Below are 27481 nucleotides of genomic sequence, written 5' to 3'. Positions count from 1 at the left end.
TATAATTTGGAGATCCTTAAATTTCCATCTGGCTATAGCTTCATTCCCTGTCATAGCAGTGCCTTTGCCACAAGCGTCCAAGGCATGATTATGCCAATCAGTCATGTATTAGAACATTTTCTGTTTTCCCAAGAGCATGTCTAAGAAGCGAAAATTAAAAAAAAAAAAAAAACACTCACACACCCCTCACAGTTTATAATCTGATTTTGCATGAGAAGTCTGCAAAACCACAATGATACAAAAATCTGTGAGCATCTTGCACCAAGACATTGATGGTATTCTGGTTTTTCGATATCATGTGGATTCTTTAAAAATTAATTTCTCATCTTCCGAGTAGCTAAATATTTTGAAACTATGTAATTTTTCCATCACAGAAAAAAGAATTTAGAAACATATTTCTTGGCATATCATTCCAATGGGAATTTCATGCAAAAGTAATATTTTAACAGCAGGCTGGAAGGAAGACTCATTGCCTTGTCAAGTGCCAGTTACAAAATTAGACACAGCCTTAAAGGGAATAAATGGGGGATTAAAATGTTTTTGAAGCTGCTCATTTGTCTAAACTTTATTAAAATTTCCATGAAAGGGTAATGATATTGATCGACATATTGTCATATATACAGAACAAAAACAAAGTGAACGGAAGAATGATAAATTATTTCGCCTTAAAAATTCACGTTACTGATGGCCAGTGCTATCTGAACTGTATTTAGATGAATTAAGCAGATGCTACCCTTCTATTTCTAACAAAAGGAATGAAATTCAAATCAAAACATAGGAAGGCAAATCTCAGAAAAGTATGTGAAGGTTTAAAGCGGCCACAAGTCTACGAGTTGAGATGTCCTTAGCAAACAATTATTCCATCTAATACATCATTGATATCATTACCATATTTATCACCAGTATGCAATGTTTATAAATTGTGTTGACCTCGGTGACTAATTTAGGTTACAAATCGTGAATCACTGTATCATTTTTCGCTTCCATTTCTTTTAATGTCTGGGTCCTTTCTGGTTTCAGAGTGATACATTCTGGGTTCTGTAGTCCTTTGGGCTAATATCTTTTATACGGGGGGGGGGGGCTGAGCCATCTATCCCTTTGATGGAATCTGCTTTGTAAATAGACTGATGTACACTTTTTGTACACAAATATGTTTGTATACAAATCATGTTTCCTACTTTGAATTTTTTTTTCCTGTGTGTGAATATATCATCATACTCCAGAGTAAACGACTGGATACACCAGGTCTACTGGAGTAGACCGTATCTGGGGATCTCACGGACAGAAGAGTGATGGGTGCCCAGGTGCCTGCTTCTTTCGGGACCCCCCAAAGAGTTGTCGGTGGGGTTTTAAGCCACACAGTGTTCTGTTTTGTTTCTTAAACTTAGAGGAAACTTCTTTTTTAAATGACAACAAAGGGGATCCCCGGGTGGCTCAGCGGTTTAGCACCTGCCTTCAGCCCTGGGCCTGACCCCAGAGACCTGGGATCGAGTCCCACGTCGGGCTCCCTGCATGGAGCCTGCTTCTCCCTCTGCTGTGTCTCTGCCTCTCTTTCTCTCTCTCTGTGTCTCCCATGAATAAATGAAGAACATCTTTAAAAAATAATAAAAGGGAACAAAGAACATAAACCGTTGTGGCCGCGATAAAGGGACAGCAGGGAGGACGGGGACAGCCAGGGACTTCCACGGCAGGTCTTCTACCTCCTGGAAACGAGCTCGTCCCAGACTCTGGTCACTTCGTGGTCTTCTTGGGTCCGCTCAGCGGTCTTCCCGGAGAGTGGGTGAGATCTGCTGCTTCCCCGCGCCCCGGGCCCCCCAGGACCTGAGGGCTTCCATCACCCCCTTCCGTCCCTCACAGGGCTTGAAGGGGTTGGAGAAAGATCTTTTCCCATGCTGTTTGTCTCATAAAGCCCTATTTTTTTCTCTTCCAGAACCTTCCAGAGTTCGGCTTTGGCGAGTCTCCCGACCCCGTGTCCGAGCACCTGCAGGGGAGGAGGGTGCACGGGGCGGGAGGGCTCCGGGGCTGGGGGCGGCGGGGCGGGCTCGGACACCGGGTGGGCTGGGGTGGGGTGTGGAACTCGCCAAAGCCGAACTGTGAAAGGTTCTGGAAGAAAAAAAAAAAAAAAGGGAAAAAGGACTTTATGCACACAAACAGCATGGGAAAAAAATCTTTCTCCAACCCCTTCAAGCCCTGCGAGGGACGGAAGTGGGTGATGGAAGCCGTTTGGTCCTGGGGGCCCCGGGCGAGCCCGAGGAAGGCGCAGATGCTCCTGGGAGCCCTCCGGCCACGTGCACCCTCGTCCCCTGCAGGTGCTCCCCTGCAGCTCCTCACACCTGCCCTTCCGCAGTCACTGTCCCTGCGTGTGGCTGCGCGGGGGCGCCCCGGTCCTCCGCCCCGCTCTCCTCCCCCCCCCGCAGCAGGTGCACCCGGGAGGGGGCGCACGGGGGCCCGAGGGCAGCTGCCAACCAGGGTTCAGACGCGGAGGCGGCGCAGGTGCAGGTGCAGGTGCAGGGACCTCGGGGCTCGGCCGCTTCCTGTGGCCCCGCGCACCCCCCCCCCGCCGCAGTGCGCAGGTGTGAAGGCGCCCGCGGGGGTCCACGGGCTGGGGGGGGGGGCTCCAGGCAGCGCCCTCGCCGCCGACCCGCAGGTGCCGGAGCGCAGCCGGGTCAGGCCCCAGGCGGGCCCTGCACCCCCAGGAGGGCCCGGCTCAGCGGGCGGGGCTCCCCGAGAGGCCGCGGTTGCCTGCGGGGCTCCCGAGGGTCTTCCCCGCGGCGCATCCCCTCCCGCGGCAGGTAAGGCTCCGCGCCCCCCGCCCCCCGTCTGCTCCAGGGGCCCCTCGCGCCCGCAGGACGCCGGCCGTTGGGTCGTTGGGCTGGTCCCGGGCGGGGCGGGGCGGGGCGGGCTGTCGGGCCCCCGGCGCCCCGGGCCGCCGCCTCGGTCTCCCCGCGCAGGGCGGCCCGCTGAGGGCTGCGTCCCCAGAGAAGCCACAGGCCAGCCCCGGGGCAGGCCCGAGAGCGCCGGCGGGTGCTCCCAGGAGGAGCCTGGCGGGGCCTGGCGGGCTGCGGGGGGGCCGGGGGGGCTTCTCCGCCTCCCCCGGGGCAGCACCAGGAAGCCGAGCAGGGACCCGGGGGAGCCTGGGCCGCTCTTCTGTCCTGGAGCCCGCAGCCCGGAGGCTCTGCTAGCCTCCCCCTGTTGGGGCCGGGGCACCCTGACACCTGCCAGCACCTGCCGAGGCGGGGCCCGGGGCTGCAGCAGGGCCACCCCCGCCTGACATGACCAGGCCTGGGGGGCGAGTCCAGCAGCTACATCCGTGCACATCCCTAGGAGGGGAGGGGACGGCCTCCCGCCTGACATGACCAATGCTTGGCCATTGTTATGAACCTTGGCCTTAGTCGTTTTTCAGGGCGCTTAGTGGAAGACTTCTTTTTTCTTTTCTTTCTTTTCTTTTCTTTTCTTTTCTTTTTTTTTTTCTTTTCTTTTCTTTTCTTTTCTTATTTTGAGAGACCAACTTACAGCAGGGATCAGTCTTTGATTAATTTGTTCCTTTCTCTGTTTAAAAAAGTTCTTTTTTCCATTAATATGTGAGCAGTAGTTTTAGTATATTACACCTCTTAATTTATAATGCCTTTAAAATTATGATTTGCTTATCATTTAACGTGCATCATTATAAAATTAGATCATAATTTAATCTATGTATTTTTCCTGTATATGAAAGGTAGAACAGAAAGCTTAGGAGTTATTATAAATATGACTGACAATACGGTCTAATTATAAAAATTATGGTGTCAACAGACTTTTACAACTTTCATCATGGAAAAGTATTCACAGAGTTTCACCCTTGCTTTGTTTCAATAGAGATAATATATTTACACAGTAAAAGAGAAAAATTAAATTGTGCAAAAATAAATTATATAGGCTCTAACAGGCTCCCTCCATAATCCCCTGTTCTCTAGAAATCACCAGATATTTTAAGGTTTTAAAAGGTTTTTAAAGAAAGACCTTAAAATATCTGGTTTTGTTTGATTTGATTATTAGTACCATCGTTCTAAAGAATGCAATTAAAACATAATATACCAATTTGAGTTTACACATCCTGTTGTCCATTCTTACAGGCAATAAACGTGGGGGTCCAGCTTCTGGAGGCAGTTAGGTCTTGAAAAAAAATACCTGAACACTCTGTACCTACAGTCTCTAATTTTTAAGCAGAATAATATTAACTTATATCTTAAAAATCTGTTGTTAGGGTTCATTAAAATGCATTCAGCATTCAAACTGGAGAGATTTACAAGTCAGTATCATGGCTATGTACATATTATTAACGACATAATTAAGGTTAGCGATGGTCTCAAGTAAGAAAACATGTATCTTTTTCTTTAAACCACGTGAAGGAGCATGTTCAAGCTCTCAGGTTCAATTCATTCTCTTTCTTATACTTTATCAACTACTTAAAACAATTATCATATGTTAGATTGCTTTGTAATCATACCATAACTACTGGTACAGTATTGTGATTTTCTTGGAGTTAATATCTTGTGGATATAGAAAAGTCATATGAAAATATTGCAATTTCTATAACCTAATTTTTTTTTAATTTTTATTTATTTATGATAGTCACAGAGAGAGAGAGAGAGAGGCAGAGACACAGGCAGAGGGAGAAGCAGGCTCCATGCACCGGGAGCCTGATGTGGGATTCGATCCCGGGTCTCCAGGATCGTGCCCTGGGCCAAAGACAGGCGCTAAACCGCTGCGCCACCCAGGGATCCCTATAACCTAATTTTTTGATTGGGAACTACATTATCTTGATCAAAGAGCCATCTTTATCTTCTTACTTCTCAAGTATATACATGTAATTAGATTAATTGTGCTAAAAAGACAGTCTTCATGGGGCCTCCTTTGTCTTCCTTTCATTTGAATCTTGTTTTAATTTTCCTAGAATACTTTCTTAGGTTAGTTTGGATACTGGAGTTGGCTGAGTCAGAAATGACTCCAAATAATTGTTACTTTAAAAAAAAAAAAAGGTAGTTTGTTTCTCCAATAAATATAAGGTAAAGCAACTCCATAACTGTCAGTCTTCTGTTTCATTGCTCCATTATCTCAACACATGGCTTCATTCTCATAGTCCAATATGTCTACTCCAGTTTCCTCTATGATATTGTGATTTATGCATGAGGAGTGAAGCGATGAGGAAGGCTGGGATGTAGAGGGAGGATTTCTTTCTGTTAGGGAAAGAACCCTGACAACTCTTATGTTTATAGTGCAATGGTCTGAACTTAGGCATAGAGCCATACTTAGCCGCAAGAGAGATTGGAAAAGTTTGCTTTAGCTGGATGACCATTGCTCAACAAAATACTCTTATATTGCGAGAGGAGGTTATTAGAGGGCAGCTCACTGTCTCTGCCACAGTTCTTGCTCTTGAAAAGATAAGAATACTTGCATATCTTTCTTTTCACACGCAAAATTCACAAAGTTCTTTCCATTCTGTCACCCATCCCAGGATTTCTAGCTAATGTGTGGTCTTCTCTTTCAGGGTCAATTATAGTACCAAGTGGTCTGACCATATATAAACTGATCTTAAAAACAAACAAACAAACAAAAAAACAAAGGCAGCTTATCTGTACACACTCCCCTCCCCATGCCAAATATGCAGTGGTTTGGTTAACATAGGCAATCGCAATACAACATACAATTTGAAAAAGGGTAAACAGAAATAAAACACTGAACAACTGCTCAAGAGCTATTATCCTATTTCGCTTGGTCAGAATTATGAAGCCTTTAGGCAAAGGCAGAGAGGTAAATCCCCTGGTAAATCCATATGTCAGCCCTGTACTGCTTTCTAGGACAAATCCCTATGTCCTTCACAGTTGAAATTTGTTGTGCTAAGTGGTCCTTCCTTTTCTGTTGTCTTCTGTACCCTTTATGAGATCTACAGAGCATTTGCAGCTAAAGTTTTCCTGATGCAGTTTTGGGATAGAACACTCACAGGCTTCTGCAGACATGTAGTCTCTGCAACAAAACATTTTTAGGAGCACCTGGGTGGCCCAGTTGTTTAAGCATCTGCCTTTGGCTGAGGTCATGATCTCCTGGTTCTGGGATGGAGCCCTGAGAGTCAGGCTCCCTGCCCGGTGGGGAGCCTGCTTCTCCCTCTCCCTCTGCTCCCTGGCTCTTGCTCTTTCTCTCTCTCAATCTCTATCTCAAATAAATAAAATCTTTTTACAACCTGACAATACATTTTTTAGCCAAAAAAAAGAAGAAAAAGGAGGTTTCTAGTGTTTTTACTTTTCATCAATTTCTTCTTGCAAATGAACCCAGATGGAGAGCCTATCTGGACATAGAGATTAAACCTGAACACTCTCATCTGTGTATTGGTGTTTGTGGTTTGTCCTTCAGGATCTCTCAGATGATAGGAAACTGCAACCTGGCCAGTTGTTTAACATTTAACAGTTATCACTGAGATCTTATTGTACCAAGTTGTATTGTCAGTAACAAGTTTGATGGTTGTCCAATTTTTTTGTGTATTTTTCAAAATGTAGATCTTTTAGAATTATGCATTTTTCATCAGAACTTTGAAAACTCATGTCTATGTGTTTATGTCTGGGAACTCAATGTGCCTTTCAATTAAAAGATTTATCAGACAGTTGTCTAATTAGTTCCCATAGATAATTGTGTCAGTCTTCCTGGCCTTTGTCAATGTATCTATAATCCTATAACCAATGTTAGTAAAAATGTTACTTTTTTTTTACATATTTTCTAACTTTGTTGGGATTTATAGTTTTGCTGTGATTTTAAGAGGAAAATTAAATTTAAAATGTGTTCCCAATCCACTTCCATTTAAAACAACAAAAAACATACAGAGATGTGAATAAAGACTAGAGCTTTACAAATGAGAATATTTACCAGGACTATTTCCAACTCCCAAACTATTTGGGAAGACAAAAGTATTTTAATAATACAGTTTTCTTTTTATCTATAATAAGTAAAAGTGTAAGTTATAAATTCACTTATTTTTACTTTTAATTTCTTGTTGTCATTGACGTATTTAATATGATATTATTCACCACACTGCAGATTCCAAAGTTAGATAGTGTTACATTCTGAGTATTTTGAACAATAGAACTAAGTTAAAACGATCGACTCAATATATCACAATCTCTCCCATGACTGTGACAGCATGAAAAGCAAGATGTATTTTATATGTAAATAAATGTGGTTTGGACCTATGTTTTTCATTCTCAAGTGATAGTAGAACTTTCTGATTGATGGCTTTATGTTAATAAATAGCTGCACTTTGGGAGACTGCTTGGGCTGTTGGAAACCACAAAGCAACTGAACAGTGGAGCAGTGGAGAGGAGCATTTGTGTGCATTGTGAATGAAGTTACATATTTATACTTAAAATGCTATTTGTCATACATTTTTAATCTTTTGACCTCATATGAAACTTTATTGATCAATCTTTAGAACTATTTTTTGTTTATCTCTGTATAAATTCACACATATTCATCAATCTGTCTACCTGGGCATGATTTAATTAAATGAGGATTTCACCTGACTTCTTAGCTGATATTGATAATATACCCACATTTTTTTCTTCAAAACCCCTAAAGAACAATGTACAGTAAATAAATGTATAAAAACTCAAATATTATTCTTTTTTTGTGATATTTGACATAAGCCTAGTAATGTGCTTCACAATAGGCCTGGACAAGTATGATGAGAGAGGTAGATTATTCCAATGCTAAAACTTCTTCCTTGTCTCTATTACTCCTTTAAACTTTGAATCTACTTGTATCCTTTCCAGTTCATAAATTATTCTTTGAAGGATATGTTGTAAAAATATCCCTAATATTGGCTCCCCCTGCCCTTGAAACCATATTTTGGTGACTCGAAGAGCTAAATCTGAGTGAATTTAAGAGAAATAAGATATTTTGTGGGGAACTTGGGTGGCTCAATCAGTTAGGCATCCAACTCTTGATTTCAGCTCAGGTCTTGATCTCAGGGTTGTGAGTTCAAGCCCTATGTTTGACTCCCAGTGTGGAGCCTACTTAAAGATGATATTTTTAAAGGGGAGAAAATAACTTGTGTGGGACCTGAGAGAAATGGCATCAAGCTAGTTTGTATTATCCATTTCATTTTGTTTTGTTTCTTAGTATGTAGAAAGGAACTGTGTGTGTGTGTAATATTCCTGAGAATAAAATTGCACAAAATATAGAGTAAGGAAGGAAGAATAAAAAATTGCTAGAGCATAAAACTTAAATGGACAGAGGAGATTCTGTCTAGAAAATAAACAGATTCAGTTAGTATAGTACTTTGACAATTGATTCAAGTAACAGTTGGAAAGAGAGAACATAAGGTGCAGATCCTGAGAGTGGGTATGTGTGGTAGTGGGATTCTGTAGAACATTTTTTTAATGTTGAAATTAAACCAGCAAAGGGTAAATCAGGACATCTCCTGAAATTAGGGAAAAGGGAGGAAGGAGAGCTAGAATTTTTGAGGAGAGCAAAGACAGTAAAGGAGCCATCTAGGAGAGTGGAAGATGAAGGACCTGGAGTTGTGTGATTGTTGGACAGCCTAAAAGTTCCTAAGGTTTGTGCCATCACATAAGTAAGGCTGATTAGTTGCAAGAATGCAGAAATAAATGTAGACAATTGGGTTAACTCAGAAGTGGTGCTTTTTCCAAGTGAGTTTAAATTAAAAAAAAAGAGGGGAGAGACAAGGAATTGGTAAAAGAAACATTATATTGATTGACCATGGTATTTAAGATGGCTAAAGACAAGAGGACACCCAATAGGTAAGAGGCAGTGGAAATGCAGTAACATTTGTAGCCCCTATGGTGTAGAGAGATTCTTGGAGCCTAGATCCTTTTTTTTTTTTAAGATTTTATTTATTTATTCGTGAGATACACACAGAGAAAGGCAGAGACATAGGCAGAGGGAGAAGCGGACTCCTTTCAGGGATCCGGATGTGGGACTTGATCCCGGACCCTGGGATTATGCCCTGAGCCAAAGGCAGATGCTCAACTGCTGAGCCACCCAGATGTCCCTGGAGCCTAGATCTTGAAAGAAGTGACCTCAAATGCTAGTTGGCAAGGATCAGAGAAGGAAATGCCTGAAATTGAGATGAAAGATATGCAGAAATCTCTAAGGACAAGATTGTGGTGAGTTGCTTTTGTAGGGTGAAGAATAGGAACATCAAGGGAGAGGACTCAAGGTGTCAGAAGTGAAGGTGTTGGAAGGATCATCTATACACATACTGAAATCCCAAAAAGACAGGTAACCAGTAAACAGGATGACAGTGAATTGGGAACTGAAGTCATCCAAAAATAAGGATTAATAATGTAGGTATTGGGAAACTGCATCAATAATTTTCATAATTGGAAATATAAAGTAATAACAAGAATTTTATTTTATTTTTTAAGATTTTTAAAAATTTATTTAGTCATGAGAGACACACACACACACAGAGAGAGAGAGAGAGAGAGGCAGAGACACAGGCAGAAGGAGAAGCAGGCTTCATGCAGGAGGCCCGACGTGGGACTCGATCCTGGGTCTCTTGGATCATGCCCTGGGCTGAAGGCAGGCGCTGAACCGCTGGGCCACCCGGGCTGCCCTAACAAGAATTTTAAATGCAGATAGTTTTAGGGAAATGCAGGAGATAATAGTTTTAAGGATGGGATGAAGAACAGGAAACACACCTTTTTTATATCCAGACCCAACGGTTCAACATCTTTTCAGTGGCATAGAGAACAGTTTCTATGTATAAAGACTATGTAAAAGCACTGACCTCTCAGGCAGAGTGCAGGTTTATTGGAACAAAAGGAGTAAGGGTGTTCAGAGAAAATATGAAGACAAAGTGGATTTTGCAGATGATTGGTCATTTCAAAAGGCATGATAGAAAGAGTTCAGGAATTGGGGAAGGCTTAAAAGTGATGAGAATAAGGAAGATTTAATCAATTTGTAGATTGGAATGCATAAGATGCCTAGTAAAATGAAGGTTTAGGCTTCCTGTGATCACCTATTTACACAGGATGAGAGGGCATAATGAAATCAATTCCATCATATTTGAGACAGATGACAGTGGCAAGGCTATGGATTTTAGAAGGGAAGGACATCCATTGATGTCTGGAACTTACTCATGATCCCTGTCAAGTGAAGCCAAGAGATGAGCAAAGTAAATTTGGGGCAGACCGAAAACCAAATTCGGAAGCTATGAAAAAAGTAAATGGCACTTGGCATGGTCAAAAACACAAAAAGGCCAGGTAGGATGAAGATAATTGAGATGAGGTCAGAAATGTGGCTAAAGGCCAAACCATGTAGAAACCAGCAAGCTCTAAAAGACTTGAGTTTAATTTAGAGTGAAATGAAGAGTCTTTAGAAGGTTTTGGGCAGATTTAGATTTAGAATGGCTAATATGAGATTTGTGTAAAATAAATATCCAGGTAAGCAAAAATGGTAGCTTAGAAAAAAGGCACAAGTGATAGAGGTGTTGAGAATTGGTAGGATATTGCCTATATTTTGGAATGAGGTCCGAATTAGATTTTTTGTTGGAATGGATATACACTTGAAGGACAGAGAAGAGTCAGAGATCATTTAAGATCCTTGTTCTAGCCGCCGACCATTGAGTTTCCATTTACTGAGATGTAGAGGGCTGATGGAGAGATTTTGTCTATATGGAGATAAAGTCAGGAGTTCTGTTTTCAACAAGCTGTATTTGAGATATCTATCAGACATGCAAATGGAGCTGTTAAATGAGAAGCTGGTTTTATGAGTCTCGAGTTCATGGATAGGGTTGAGGATTTAATTTACACTAATATTTTATGCTTTTATTTACATTTTTTCCTTAAAAATGTCATAGTTATACTATTGGTATTTTTTAGTCAGCATTTTAACTTTTCTCTGTATGTTTTTAAAAATGAGTGACACTTTCCTCTTTTCACCTTTCTTACCCTGCCTTCTGCTCATTCCTTCGAGAAGTTATAATTTGATTTCTATACTTATTAACTCTTCATTCATGATTTTATCTCCCTTTGCATTGCCCTTTCCCTGGGAACATGGTCCCATTTTATTTGCCTGCTCATTAAGTGTCTCTTTTCATTCTCCTCTCATTCTCCTATTCAGTTCAATATTGAGCTTTTCTTTTTTCTTTTTCCTAAAATAAAATACTTGATTTGAAAAATCTCTAGTATGTTACCTTATGGATGCAGGGCCTTCTCATATCAGTCTTGTTTTTTTATATATTTATTTTAATATTTTTATCTGCTGCTTTATACATTAACTTTCGTTATAGAAAAATTATTACCTGTTTATTGAATTTGATCTCTTAGGTTTACGAGATTATCTTTTCTGAACATTTTGCTGATTCTTGGTTTTATATTCCAATATAAATATTTTTTTTGAATCTGAGATTCCCATTAGGTTGTTTTGAGAGTACTACATATAGCTTACTATACCCTGCCTCCAGGTCTGGTGCTGCATGTGTGGTGATATATACTTCCAGATGGTATGCCTATCTATGACTGGACCTTTGAGCATGGAACCTTTTGATTAATCTGTGTCTCTTGCACAGGGTTCTTTTCTGCTTTCTGGCCAAAGGGTCCTCATTATTCCCTCCTTCCCTTAGGGTAGATGTTTCTGTTGCCTACTGTTTAGTATGATAAGTGAGGGATAAAAAATCTGATTAGCCTGGTTGTCCCTCCAAACATTCCAAACATTCTAAGGCTTTTCCCTATCTCCAAGATGTCCCACATTTGAGTTCAGAACAACTCGTATAACAAACAGAATTGGTATAGAAATGAAAGCACATTCTGAGTTTAGTCACAATCTTCCTACCAAATGTATGCCAGGAATTTAACTAAATACTTTGTATGGAATTAACCATCAGATGCACGAAATAAATCATATTAATATCCCCAGTTTGCAGAAGAAGGTTGTATCAGAGTCCAAATCATTTTACCAAGGTCAGTATAAAATAATCCATCCAATTTCCGTTTGGCAACATGACCCATACCTAATCCACCATGATTTTCTAGCAGGTCTCAATGAGATGTGTGTGTGTATTTCCTTTTCTGTAATTTGGGTGTTAGTCCTTTGTCCACTCTGGATCTCCTATTTCAGGAATGACTCCTTTTAGTTCCACCTATCTTTTCTCAGTGATGTTCTCACATCGTTGCCCTTTCCTGGGGAATTTTCTTTTTTCTGAATTAATAGTGAAGGGATAATACAAATTACGGGCAAAGTATTTATAGCAATTATCTATATTCATCATTTTAAGTCTAGCTACAACTTTGAAGTATTTAAAGTTTCCAGCACTGCAATTATGGCTGTTTTCCATGTTTTAATTGTTACTCTTTGTGTATGAATGTGAAAAGAATTCGGGATAAATCTGAATTCTCTTAAATTATATATAGCATTGTGTTTATGTCTACATTCATATTTTCTTTTTTTTTCCTATGGAAAGGGTCCAAAGATTTCATTAGTCTTCAAATTGTAGTAAACCACAAAGACACACTATGTAGGAGAAACATGTCCCTACATACGCATATAATACTATGCTTCTATTTTCTAAATAAAATGGGAAACTAAAAAATGCATACAGACCTAGCTACATGAAAATAAATATTTTTCATTGGATTTACCATTGGAAATGAGGGTAAAAAGAGATCCGTGAAAGTACAAAAATGCTAAATCCTAAATCTTGCAAATATAGGAGAACAACAAATGAACATTTCTCATTTCCTCATAAAATGTAACATTATTTACAGACCACATAAAACACACAAAATCGCTGTAATGGTAGTAAATATGTATTATCATTCTAAATCAAGCCATAACTAATGACACTCTGGGAAATGTTTAGCTTATACTGAGGCTAGGTGTCTTGCAAATGAAAAGCTATTTAAGTGCTAAAATCAATTGACTATATAATACCATGTTTTCTGATGGGAATAGTGCACAAAAGATGCCTGGAAGTTGTTTGTTACAATGGCTAAATCAGATTCTACCTCTGGTTATTATCAACCCATACATTCGTCATTATAAACTGCTTCATATTTATTTTATTATACTGATTTACTTTAGCACCCAAGACAGTTTGTACTCCTACAAAATTCAGAAAACATTGATTTACTTAAATTATTCAATACTTTACTGTATGGCTATTATGTCATTTAACATTTTAGACAAATCAATACAACTTTTTTTAATTGCCTGTCACATACCTAAGGTATCGCAAATGTGTATCGCTGGAATCATTAATTTGCACTATGTTGATGACATTTTTATAAATCAACTAGCTTAAAACCATAAAGTGGCATATGTGGGGGGAAGTACTAGGATATGAAATGAATAATTTAAGCTAGTTGGAATATATAACTGCAGAATACTTTATTAAGTTTATAATAATTCTATTTCTCAAATAGCTGAAAGGTGGACTGCTGTCTTCTGAGGACATTGTGTATGATTTCTTTCCCCTCTTTTAAGTCTACGTAAGTATGACAGATGAGATGCTAAGTAACCTCAATGCAATGTTTTCTATTCTGAGAACTCTTCTATGGAGAATTTTGACTACAAGGTAGAGGAACCACACTGTATTTGTGCAGAAAAAAATATACTTCAAGCATATTTTTGTATATCAAGTGATAGTGTGCTATCCTTGTGTTTTAGACGAGACCAAAATAATCAAAATGGTAAAAAGAACTCATCCAACAAAATGATCATCCAAAAGTGTTATAGGTCAACTTGCTGACACTATGTCCTTTTCGAACATTCTAGAAAAAGTTATTGTGCATGTCTCAGTTTTCAACCTAGGATATAAGGCCTGCATGGGCAAGAATTTACATCTGCTTTACTAATCATATATATATATATATATATATATATATATACACACTCATATGTATATATACACACATATATTACATATATTTTACATGTAATTACATTCCTAATAATAGGTAATCAGTAAATTCCTAATAATAGGTAATATAAAGGTAAATATTTCTTGATAAGCAATGGATCAGAAAGTATGATAATTGTTCTGTATTTTATTTAACTTGGGTACTAGCACATGATGCTTGAGGAAGCTACATTTGTATTTTCCTACTATATCTAATAATATTGTGTTACATAAAATATGTGCAACATAACAAAAGGTCATGTTTAAGTGGATATGGTGGTCATATTACATTGAAGCTGTATTTGAACCCAGTATCATTATTGCTAAGATATCAGCTATACATTATAGAATGATAAGAAATATAGCAGAGCTCGAAGAAGAAAATAATAGTCACCCAAAGTCACAGCAGCCAAAAGATAGCAAGATAAATACCATTTGTATTTTGGAGAATAATTTTGCACTTGCATATAAATTACTATGCTCCAAGACTGCCCTGACAATTCTGTTTAATACTGTCACATATCAAAATACATTTAGAATTACCTACTTTAAATTTAGCGATATTGTAGCCTTGAAGAGTGTATATTGTATGAATGAGTGTGTTGTTACAGTTATACTTGTAATAATTATTTATGTAACTATTTAGTCATTGATTTTATACTGTGTTTGAGGCATCTATTATGATCCAGAAATAGCTGTAGATAATTTCTTGCAATTGAAGAACTTTAGGTCTGAGAAAGGAAAGTACAAATGAGAACCTTAAAAGTGTGCTCGAAGTGATAGACTACAGGAAGAACACGGTGTAGGAATATAAACTATATCAGTGCTTCTAAAATCATGTCTAAAGCATCATTACCCTCTCATCTGTCATAAACTAATACTTCTGAAGAATCCAACAAGAAACTGAAATTCCGGAAAAATGAAAACAAAACATGGAACATGTCAATTTTCATTATTAGGTTTGGTAAGGATAAAAGTATATCCAATAGATCAAAATAAACATAGCATTAAAAAAAGAAAATATTCACAAAACATATACTTGTTGATCCTTAAAAATGAACAGACTGGAGATGAGCTACAAGAATCAGTTTTGCTCTAATAACACTGTGTCCTTACACATCACACCTAGTCAGAAATTTATGAATGAAATAGCAGTTCCCTGTATAGAATATTTTTAGGTCCACTTTAAAGAGGTCTATCAATATTTACAGTTTTTATTGTGGTGAAAGTGCTTGTTATGTACTTACTACCAAATCTAGAGTGGATTATAACCTCACTACTTGCAGGAGGTAATACATATTTAACCTCTTATATAGTTTGAAAAATATATGTCAAAGAAGCGAGACAGAGGTGCATGTTGATAAAAGTAGGAGAGGAGATTATAAAGCAAGTTCAGCATACTAATTTATAATTTTTATCCAAATGTAGAGTTATACTTGGTTTTTGAAGTATACTCCCCTAAAAATTTATAGTATAAATCTTTTCAGTTTAAGCAAGTTTTTTGATGAAAAAATGTTTAAAAATAGATTCAAATCCGTGGATCTATCATTGATTGATCTAATTAATGAAAAATACAAAGCAGGGATCCCTGGGTGGCGCAGCGGTTTGGCGCCTGCCTTTGGCCCAGGGCGCGATCCTGGAGATCCGGGATCGAATCCCACATCAGGCTCCCGGTACATGGAGCCTGCTTCTCCCTCTGCCTGTGTCTCTGCCTCTCTCTCTCTCTCTCTCTGTGACTATCATAAATAAATAAAAATGTAAAAAAAAATACAAAGCATTGTATTAAAATAATAAGGGATTGGTGATAACTTCCCTCTTTTATATTTTTATAAGTTCCTATTTAAAAAGTTTTTATTTTAATTCCTGTTAACATACGTAGTTAACATTAGTTTAAGGTATACATTACAGTGATTCAATACTTTCATTCATTACCCTGTGCTCACCATGACAAGTACACTCCTTAACCCCCATCACCTATTTAATCCATAGCATCCAGCCTCCTCCCCTCTGGTAACCACCAATTAATTTGTTTGATTAAGAGTCTGTTTCTTGATTTGTATCTCTCTCTCACTCTCTCCCTCTCTCTCTCTTTTCCCATCTGCTCATGTGTTTTGTTTCTTAAATTCCACATATTAGTGAAATCATATGGTAGTTGTCTTTTTGTAACTTATTTTGCTTAGTGTTATATTCTTTGGCTCCATACATATTGCTGCAAGTGGCAAGATTTCATTCTCTTATGACTGAATAATATTCCGTTGTGTATATACATATACACTACATCTTCTTTATCCATTCATCAATTGATAGACACCTTAGACTGCTTCTGTATCTTGGCTATTGTAAGTAATGCTGCTACTTAAATTCAAAATGTATGAAAGACCAAAATGTGAGACCTGAAAGTATACAAATCCTAGAAAATAACCCAGGGGTAACTTATTTAACGTCGACTATAATAGCAACTTTTTTCTAGATATGTCTCCTGAGACAAGGCAAACAAACACAAAAACTATTGGGACTACATCAAAATAAAAAGCTTTTGAACAGTGATGGAAACAAGTAAAATTCAAAGGCAACCTACAAATGAGAAAAGATATTTGCAAATGACATATCAGATAAAGAGTTAGTATCCAAAATATGTAAAGAACTTCTAAAACTCAACATCTCAAAAGCAATCCATTTTAAAAAAAGGGCCGAAGACATTGACATATGAAAAGACATACCATCAGGAAAATACAAATCAAAACTACAATGAGATACCACCTCACAGCTCTCAGAAGGGCTGCAATCATCAACAGACATGGGGGACAATTGCTGATAACTTTCAACTAAGTACATATTAGCATCATGACCTGTTTTACTCATAATTGTTAAATTATGGAACATGTCATAACATTCCCTACAAATGTTTTTCTTCCAAACTTCCAACTTTATTTTGTGCCCTTGGATCTTATCTGCCATGTTGCATTCCTTCCTTGTGTGAAAGGATTAAAATCATTAAAAATACCAAAGAAAGATTGACTATCCAATTCTCATCATTGAAGAGTTGGAACCAAACTGGTTTCTTATCTGACAGGAACATTGAGAGTTGATTCTTCAGTTCCAAATTTGCAACTGTACTCTTGCCATTGAAAAACATTTTACTTCAGCATGAATTAACACTTGTTTACAGTCAGTTCTTATATTATTAATTGAGCAAATATTGATTTTAATACATCGATTTGTATATTCACAATTTTAATACATGTGATCAAATATATTTAGTTTGTGCAACTTACTGATTTTTTTGGCCAAGTCAATCTTACTAAGGAAACTAGTATTTGATTTATATTTTGATGCACCAATATTAATTTAGTGCAAGCTTCTGCCTTTAAAACATATTTCTACTCAAAACCTGAAGTGTGAAGTCCATTTCACATCTCTTCGTTGATATAACACAAACACAGAGCTAGCTGTATTTGTTGGTAGTAGATCCTCCAACCCCCCCCAAAAAACAGAAAAAAAAAAAAACGACAACACAATTCTTGCTTCGTATCACCATTAAGATAATGGACACAAATGCCTGTATTGGAAGTATTCTGTATTAACAATTTCTGTGCATTTGTCAAGTACAATGAAAAAGGCTTTTCTGGATTTATTTGCTCAATAATTGGTCTTTTATATCTTTAGTCAGTTGCTGACCACTCCCAGGTATAGTGCCGTTGGAGAGTATCCCACGAGCTTCCTTCTTGCATCAGATTCACCTAACATTTCTAATCAGTATTGTCTTTCACACATGTCATGGCAAATGTACGTGTTAGATATTAGTTTGTTGGTCTTACAAAATCAAAGTGCTACTTTATAAGAAAAACTGGAAAATAATAATGTTTATACGTAAAATACCTATCTGCCTCTGTCAGCTTTTTTGTTCAGTAGTTTTTCAGGTAACTTGCTTTGAATTTATCCCTATTAATATTATGAATGTAAATGCTGATTAAATTTTGATGATTTCATGGCCAGTTAATCTCTGCAAATAACATAGTGAACTTCATGCTTCAACAATAGTTTGGGATACAAAAACTGAACTCAGTACTTAATGAAGCTGGAACAGATCATTTGGATCTATACATTTCAGAGTCCTTTCCAACATTATTATTTGGTTTAGTAATATTGCACATTCAGAAGTTATGTGTTTTTTTTTCAGGAAAAATTCAAATGAAGTTTGTTTTACCATCTTTGAATTGGAATTCAAATATACATTTCAGGGATCCCTGGGTGGTGCAGCGGTTTAGCGCCTACCTTTGGCCCAGCGTGCGATCCTGGAGACCCGGGATCAAATCCCACATCGGTGCATGGAGCCTGCTTCTCCCTCTGCCTGTGTCTCTGTCTCTGTCTCTGTCTCTCTCTCTCTCTGTGACTATCATAAATAAATAAATAAATAATTTAAAAAAAACAAAAAAACCCCAAAATATACATTTAATTTTCTAATTTGTCTAATACTTAATAATAAAATTTTTAAAATAGGCTTTGCTAATTTTTTAAAAGATTTTATTTACTTGAGAGACAGTATGAGTGAGAGAGAGAGAGAGAGGAGAGGAGAGGGAGCACAAGCAGTGGGGAGGGGTAGATGGAGAAGCAGACTCCGTGTTGATCAGGGAGCCTAATATGGGATTCCATCCCAGGACTCTGGGATAGTGGCCTAAGCGGAAGGCAGGCAGACACTTAACCCACACGGCCACCTAGGTGCCCCAGGTTTTGTTATGAATTTTAACCTGATAAAAATATTTTTTTCTTGAAAAACATAAGATGATTAGCAGGATAACATTAAACTTTTCCATGTAATTTAGAAATATATCAGAAAGTAGAGACTTTTCAGAGTAAATCTATTTATCATAATTGACTTGAGTTGTGCTCTAATTCTCCTTCTGTAAGGAAAAAGCAAAGATAAAGTTGCTACTATGATCCATTCAAAATGTTGTCTTCAAGATTTCTGAAGTGTCCTAGCCAGAAGCATATCCCATAAATGTATTCTGCAGGCAATCTTTAATGCAGTAATCTAAATTGTTCAGATATGGGATATACATTGCAAATATTATTGTCATTTTTTGTATTACTATGTCCTTACAGTTTATCCCTAGTAAAAACATGTTTTCCATTACATGTGATTGATTCTGTCAAATACAGCTTCACATCACACTCCTTGCTCATGCCTATACCTGAAATTCTCCACAGTCCCCCCACCCTGCTAGGTGGCATGCTAGGGTAATCAGCGCTTATATTTTACATGTTAGAGTAAATGTTACCTCGGAGAGGCATAATCAGAGTTAAGTGAATTCTATTCATTCTCTCAAAACATCCTATACTTGTAGAACCTAATCCAATTTCATATTATGTATCTGGCATGGGTTACAGATTTTGATAAAGTTAAGGACCATGTCTCATTCCTCATTATGCATCCATTTTTTAACGTGCTGATGATACATAGGAGGTCTTTACTGATCACATGCTGAATGAATACTTGAATATGATTATTTGCAATGGCATAGGTTGAATATATATATAACTGAATGCTTTTTGGACTTGCCAATGATTTCCAACCTTGTCAGTCACTCAACTGGATGATTTAAGTTGCTTTATTACTGTGTTTCTGCTTGCATTTGACTCATTAGAATCAATTTAAGACAATTAAAGTTTTGTGTTTTTAAAAAGAAAGCCAAATTAACATGTAGAATCAGAAGCAATTAAATCTGTATTTTAAACATTTTCAGTATGTCCATATGAGACATAGTTAGTTTCATAAAGAACTATGATTCATAGCAATACATTCTCTTAGTGTTATATCTCAACTTACTTCTACACAGTGTAATTAATTACCTGAGGAGCTTCTACTTAAACATTTCTCCCAGTAGGTCACATGATTTCTGTGGGATATGCATTTTCATTACCAGTAGCACAGCTAATGTGATAAATAAGTGGAATCACATCTTTAAGAGTGCAATTATACAGAGGGATTGATGGCTTCTATAAAAGCATCTAAAACTTAGGCTAATAATGCTACATATTAGATGTGACTTTTTAGTAGTTTTGAAGGAAAACCAAATTGTACATAGAATAACACTTTAGAAAATAGAATAACCATGTAATTTGCAGAAATAAGAATGACCTACCTACAAAGCTTTGGATGAGCAGGAGAATCAGTTGTTGATGGGCTTGAAAGCATTTGTCTTACATATGACTTTTTTAAATATACAACTACTTTTGTTCTATCAACTTCCTAATTTGCAAATTCTAGGCTTAGATCCTAAAGTATGTTATTTCATCACTAGTATCACTCTATATTACTAGTTAGCTGTTTTATTTTATTTTTTTGTTTGTGAAGGACAAATTGAACACTAATTAATTTAATTTGTGTTAACATTATCTCTAAATAATCTGATTTGGTATGATCCCATTACCAGATTCCCTTACATAAGAACAATCTCATTAACAAGGCCCTGAGATGTCACTTTAGATCCATTTGGTAACAGAGATACAGGCATAAACTCATTACATGATGCACTCCCCATTCTTAAATTGATGAGGTTTGCTCTAGCTATTGTTTGGGAGTAATATGCCTATAATCTAGTATTTCTGGAAGGAATAAAGAAAATCACTGTTTTTAAGAGAAAAGCTTATAAAGAGAAGGAAAGAGGAAGGAAAGGAAGGAGGGAAAGAAAGCAAAGACAGACTGAAAAATTAAAGGTATAAATGATTTCTTAATCACACTACACAATAAGGTAATACTTATTAAGTTATAGAAACATTTTAACCTGCGCTACTCAACCCCATAGAGGTTCTGATTATGACTCAATGCTATTAAATTATTTGAAGACAGACAACTATAAATACTTCGCCATTGTTACTGAGACTGTCTTGTATCTTCAAGGAAACTGATATGAATGTGCATCTCTTATTTGAATTTCGGTTAAAAATTAGCAATACACTAAGTCTACTGACAGTATTTGGTTAATAAATCTAAGATCCTGTGTTATTTCAGTACCCTCCTCTTACTGAAATATTGAAATATAAAGGGTGGTTGAGTATGGGTGTGTGCAGGAAGCCAATGCTCAGGGCACCAGACAGAAAGCAAAGCTTCTTTATTTCCTTTATGTTAGGATACAAACTGAAGTACTGTGGGCAAATTAAAACTGATATGACAGGAAAGTTTTCTGATACCCTCTTTCATTTCCAAGCTGGTAGATATCTGGATTTTTTATGTGGCTAAAATGAAAGCATGAATTGTAGGGAGATAAGTTTTAAAAATTTTTTTAAACGTGTAAGTTTTATTTAGGAAAATAATAGCATTATAAGCTATCTAAGGAAGAATAGGAGTTTGTACCTTAATCCTTCTTTCCTGATTTCCACTCCCCAAAGGTAAACCTATGCGACTCATTCATCTATTTCTTCTGGCATGTTGCATTGTATTTCTAAACATTGGAATCGCTAATGTCACAATTTCTAGATTTTTCTGTTTATGAATAGTTGTCTGCCTGCTGTGGATTGTGATGATGTAACCTTGTTCAAAGTCCTGTTACCCATCTTCCTCGCCACATACTTTCCAGTACTCATGTCTCAGTTCCTGGCTCAGTGTTCTACAATTTAATTTTATTATTATAATAATATGTAAACTGGCTCCCATCATTTATTGTTCCTATTACATTTCCTGTTTGGGACAGCATTTTGCTTTTCTTGGAGCTAGTAATGATTTCATGTGAGTGTATGTGTGTATTTTCTTTCTTCCTATCACTGATTGATTAACCTAGGCTTTCCAAGAGAACTGTAGAACTCATCTCAACATGCTCAAATATTTTATCAGGTAAGATATCCATTCCATCTTTTTTTTTCTTGGACTCACGTTTCCTGAAACACTTGGTGTTCATCTTGCTTCCTGAACTGGTTGTGTTCTAGATCTGACAAAGAGCTGTTGTAGAGGAACATTTTATTTTGTTCCTGGGAACTCTTGTGCCTTTTTTCTGTATTGAATACTTTTCTTTTGTTTCCCACACTGTTTATTTTTTATGATTCACTTTTATCATTTTTATGAAACATGTACTCTAGTAGCTTTCTGAAAAACAATAAATAAAGATAAATATTTCGAAGCTTGCTATTCTTAAATGGTCTTTGTACCATTTGATATATTCTTTATATCCTTTGATATTTAGGTTGACATTGATATCCATTTTTGATTTAAAAATAAAGTTTATTGATATTTTGGTCAAAACTGCAGGTTTTTTACTATTAGCTTTGTGACACTCACTAGCTACTTGCCCCCAATATTTATTTGCATTGTTTTCCCTTTATTTCCTTTGTGGTGTCTGTGTGCTTATCAGAAAGACATCAACTGGGGATCCCTGGGTGGCTCAGTGGTTTGGTGCCTGCCTTTAGCCCAGGGCGTGATTCTGGGTCCCAGGATTGAGTCCCACATCAGGCTCCCTGCATGGAGACACAGCCCTCTGCCTGTGTCTCTGCCTCTCTCTCTCTTTCTCTCTCTCTCTGTTTCTCTCATGAATAAAATCTTAAAAAAAAAAAGACATCAACTATCTACCATTATCAATTAGATTTGGTTACTGTAGAGACTGAATAACAGTGGCTTAAATCAAATATTTCTCTCTTCAGGTAGCTGTCTAAATATCCTCATTTGAAGGCTGACATGATAGCTCCCCTATATTAGGAATCTAGTTTATTGATTCTTAAATCTCTACTGTTCCACCATATGGCTTCCATTTTATCATTTGCCATGGCTGGCCCAGCCACTTGCATGCATGTCAGTTAGCAGGAAGAGGAGAAGGGAAAGCAGGGCACCCGTTACCTTTAATGGCATTGCCGAGAAGTCACACATATCAAAAACTTTATACTTTGTAAGCCAAAAAAATATAATTATTTTCTTGTCTGAATACTCCATTTGCGTAGCATTGTGATATATTTTTAAAGAATGCGTTTCTTTCATGTTGCCTGGCTTTATACATTTACTGGAATTTTTTTAAAACTAAGAACACTGCTTATTTCTTCTGAGCTGTTTCGTTTTGTTGGTTTTTTGTTTTTGCTATTGGTATGGACACATGCATGGTGATCTCTGGAAAACTATAATTAAAAATAGGGCAGTAAGGTGGCGATTGGAAACACTTTTTGGATGGGTTTCATTAACAGAGTAAAGAATTTTACCATAGTGTGGTTAATAAGAGTATGTTAATCCACTGGGCAAATCTGAAATGTCATTATGTTTTGACGTTTGGTCTGTTCCACTCCTCAGAAAGAATCCTGGGAAGTATGTTAAAAAGAGAGCAGAGGGATGTCACCATGCACTTTGCAGGCTTGCATTCATTCTTAATTTCATTCCTTCTCTGAGTTTAGTTATTTGATTCCAGAGCCTTACTAACCCAGCCTTCTCAGAGAGGTTACTTTCTCTATTATGCTGTGGTGGGAAATCTACATTCTCTTGGTAGCAAAGCCTTGCAGAAAAAAAGTCTAGGAGCCTCAGTCATACTACTTGCAGTCTTAACTCTCACATTCCAGCCTTCAGAGATAGTTGTTGCATCCAAAGTTCTGAGACCCCTGTTTTCTGTTGGATAAATTAGCTGCTATTAATTGGCTCCATGACTGTAAGGATTATCTTCCTTTCTCTGCTAAGTCAGTTGTCCTTATTTATCGACTTTCCCTCAAAATTCATCAAAATTTCTTATCTGTACTTGCATTGGAATACAATTTGAATATTTTATTTGTATTGCTGGGGTTTAAGGAGGGAACAGAGAGAAAACCATTGGATCAATCCTTCGTACATAAGTGGAAGTTTCCTAAATTTACTTATGGAGTAGCTTTGAGGGTAACAAAGGAATATCTTATCTTGTAAAAAACAAGAGCAAGGAATAGAGATGTGTTGCTCCCAAATGGCAAACTGCTGAGATTGCATCTGTATGAGATACCTGGAAGCTAGATCTCAGGTCTCTGAACTCTCATCCTCAGCAAGAGGACATGACACAAAGCAGGAAGGCCAAGAAAGACTTCAGCAATGAGGACAGGCCATTTTTCAATTTGTAGGCTACCCAGGCAGAAAGAGGACCCTCCTGAGACATAGTCATGTTCTATCCCTCTGTTAGAACTGTCAACCAGATGCTACCTAGAAACACAGATCTTTGATAAAGTCCTGTCTTTTGTCAACACACTAAAAGTCTTATCCCTATTACATCATAAGACTCATAACACTTCTTTTGTGCATGTTACTAAATTCCTCCTACTGGAACTTTACTAGAACCAGGAATAATCTAATCACTGAGTAGTTAAAAGTGTGACAGGAATCCTGAGATTTTGCTCAGCCTTTCTGAAATGCTTTAATCAACTTTTAAAATTACCATTCTTTATAAGCTAAACAATTATTTTTACGTGTGATATAGCCATAATTATGGAAAGAAAAGCATTGAATTAAACATACTACCTGGAGTGTGGATAGTTACATTAGACTGCACTTGGTGTAATAGTTTTTTGTTACTTCTGTAATAAGTTGCCACAAACTTAGTAGCTTAAAAGAACCACAGAAATTTATTATGCTACAGTTCTAGATATCAGAAGTCTAAAATGAGTCAGAAAGGCTGCATTTCTGTTCAAACTCCTTGTGGGAAAGGGAGAAGGCAAAAACTGGAATCTGTACCTTTGCCTCTTCTAGTTTCTAGAGAGCATCTTTATTCTTCTCTCATGATCCCATCATCACATCGTCTGAACCTCTGCTTGTTATTGTATCTCCTTCTCTGACTCTAACCTTCTGGCCTCCATTTTATAAGAACCTTTGTGATTGTGTTGGGCCCACCTAGGTAATCCAGGATAATGGTCTCATCTCCAGGATTCTTTTTTTTTAAATGCCTTTTAAAAAACTATTTATTTATTTATTTGAGAGAGAGAGAGAGAGAGAAACAGAGATAGAAGAGCCTAAAGTAGGGAGGAAAGGGAGAAGCAGACTCCCTGCTGAGGATACCATACAAGTGGGTCTCAATCCCAGGAGCCAGGGATCATGACCTGAGCTGAATGCAGAGGCTCAACCAACTGAGCTACTCAGATGCCCCTCACCTCCAGGATTCTTAAGGTAATAACCAGTAGTCCATTTGCCATGCAAGGTAACATAATTACAGGTCTGGATATTAGGAAACAGACATCTTTGAAGAACAATTATTTGGTCTACCATGCTTTGGAATCATGAAATTATCTCTAATTATTAGATCTACTTACAATACTTAGTATGTTGTTACTTACACACACACACACACACACACACACACACACACACACACCACAATATTCCAAAGACTGTGCTCCATCTTAACTTTCTCTTAGGTAAACATTTTTCTTCCAACATAGGGATTTTATCCCCAAAATATATAGCTATCATTTTTAAATAATGAACATAGTTCTATTATATAAAATAGTCATTTACAAAGATGTTTTAAGATGTGTGTGTTAACAGAAATGACAAACATAGGGGAAATCTTGTATTTCCTTTTGGATACAATAGCAAACATGCTATGTTGTTACTCAGTCTTAAAAAAATTGTGTATGTTGACAATTCTAATGTTAATTGTGTATTTTGTACTAAGAAGCATGTTTGTGTTTATTGAGTTCTTTTTGAGTCTTTTGCCAATCAGTTACAAATAAATGGAACATGTAGTTATTTGGTTAAAATAACCGTTGAAAAATAGATATTTGTGCAATTTAGTTGCTAAACTCATAGAAAAAAACTATAATATATTGAACATGTGCCTGTTAGTTATTCTAAGCCTAACAGTTTAAATCCTAACCTCAGTGAGATTTCCATGTTAATTGAGTATGCCAACCAGGTATCTAGCTATTCTTGGAGTGTTGTCATTTCAAATATTTGGTCACCTTCTTTTCAGACCATTTTGTTTTGGAAAATATGCTCAGAATGCAATTAAGATATACTTTGAGAAACTGCAAGGCACATACCAGGAGAAATGTTAGCACACACAGAAAAAGCAAGAGCCACTTACTTTTGTATTACTAAACAAGCAAAGACTTACTTTGTATAAGAGAAAAAATCCACATAGGCTTTTTGTGTACCCTCAGTTCATGTGCTTTGTTAATTTTTTAAAACTTTTATACATGGGATTCTTAATTAATTTGATTCTTTTTTACTGGCATTCATTAAGCTTTTCCTCTCTCCTGGATCTCCTCAAAACATAAACACCCAAATCTCTCTCATCCTTGACTTTCTTAATTTCTGCACCATTTTCATCTCTGCCAAGTTTCTTGAAAGAACAATAGGCCGGTATAATCCCAATTCATACTACAGTGCTCTGCCTTCAAATTTATAACTCCCTTTTTCCTCTGAAACTTCTTTCTAAAATAAATTCTATATTCAAAACAAATAGGAATTCTGAGTGCCTGTCTTGATCATCAATTGTTTAAGTATCTGTGTCATCTTCCTTTTTTATTTTTCTCCTGTACCCCTCCATATTTCCTTTTTCTTTTAAATCTGAGGATCTGAGGATCCACCCCATGATATGCAGGATTCCAAAATGGCAGCCCAAAACTGTGCCACCCTATACCTGTGAAATATGATGTAATATCACCTCTGTGATCATATCATGTTGTATAGCACAGGAAATTTATTTGATTGGACATGAACTAATCCTGTGAACCATTTAAAAAACAGTTTCTATCTGGCTTAGCAGATGGAAACATTTGAAACAGAAGGATGTGATGCACTGTGGCTGGCTTGAAGATAGAGGAGATTATCTGACATGGAAGTAGGTGGCTTCTAGAAGCTGAGAGCAGCTCTCATTTAACAGACATTGAAGAAATGAGGACTTCAGTCTTACAACTTCAAGGAACTAATTTTCTTTTGAGAATCCAAATGAGCTTGAAAGGGAGAGCCCTGAATTCTGGATGAGAAAATAGCTGGTCAACATTTTGATTTCAACCTGAACAGAGAATCTAACCAACCCTGCTACACTTCTGACTTACAAAAACTTGAGTTATTAAGTGGGGATTCTTTTAAGTTAAATGGTTTATGGTAATTTATTACACAACCATAGAAAATTAATATATATTCTTTAAGATGTTCCTTTTATTATTGATATTTTTGTATACAGGAAAATGCCATCCTGTCTTGATGTTTAAAAACCACTTGAATATTCATAAACACTATATATATATATGTTTATATTTATAAATATAAAGAGGAACCAGTTGTTGAAGGCGATCAGTTTATATAGTCAGATTGAGAACAACTGAATAGAAATCATCACTCCATTAGTCAATATAGACATATAACAGGCATTCAGTGTAAAATCCAAGTTCAAGTTCCACAGACCAAATGTTTTATATTTACACAATATTTTGCTATCAACCATCCTAGAAATAGTCAGAACTTTATTCATGAATTTTAGTCTAGAAATCTCCATCGATTTGAAACAAAATTGCATAGATAACCCAATTATCCTTCCTTTCACACTTGTTGATTTCTATCTCTGGAGGATTATTTTCAACATACTTGTAGAAACTAAAAATATTTAAGTTCAGTAGTCTAGAATAATACTTCCAAAAGTATTTTATTTTTTTATTTTTGAATTAAAA

The 27481-nt window shown here is 37.2% G+C and overlaps 1 long non-coding RNA gene across 1 annotated transcript; it reads left to right on the top strand.

Annotated features, from left to right (window-relative positions):
- Positions 1 to 2689: 2689 nt before the first annotated feature.
- Positions 2690 to 18244, top strand: LOC119878557. The gene is made up of 3 exons (XR_005386997.1): positions 2690 to 2792; positions 13413 to 13478; positions 18069 to 18244. It is a non-coding gene; the product is annotated as an uncharacterized LOC119878557 (long non-coding RNA).
- The last annotated feature ends 9237 nt before the right edge of the window (positions 18245 to 27481 follow it).

Source organism: Canis lupus, unplaced genomic scaffold (assembly GCF_011100685.1).
Source record: "Canis lupus familiaris isolate Mischka breed German Shepherd unplaced genomic scaffold, alternate assembly UU_Cfam_GSD_1.0 chrUn_S1717H1911, whole genome shotgun sequence".
In the NCBI taxonomy this organism is placed as follows: domain Eukaryota; kingdom Metazoa; phylum Chordata; class Mammalia; order Carnivora; family Canidae; genus Canis; species Canis lupus.
The sequence above is the reverse complement of the archived record's forward strand: the minus strand, read 5'-3'. Positions and strand labels throughout refer to the sequence as shown.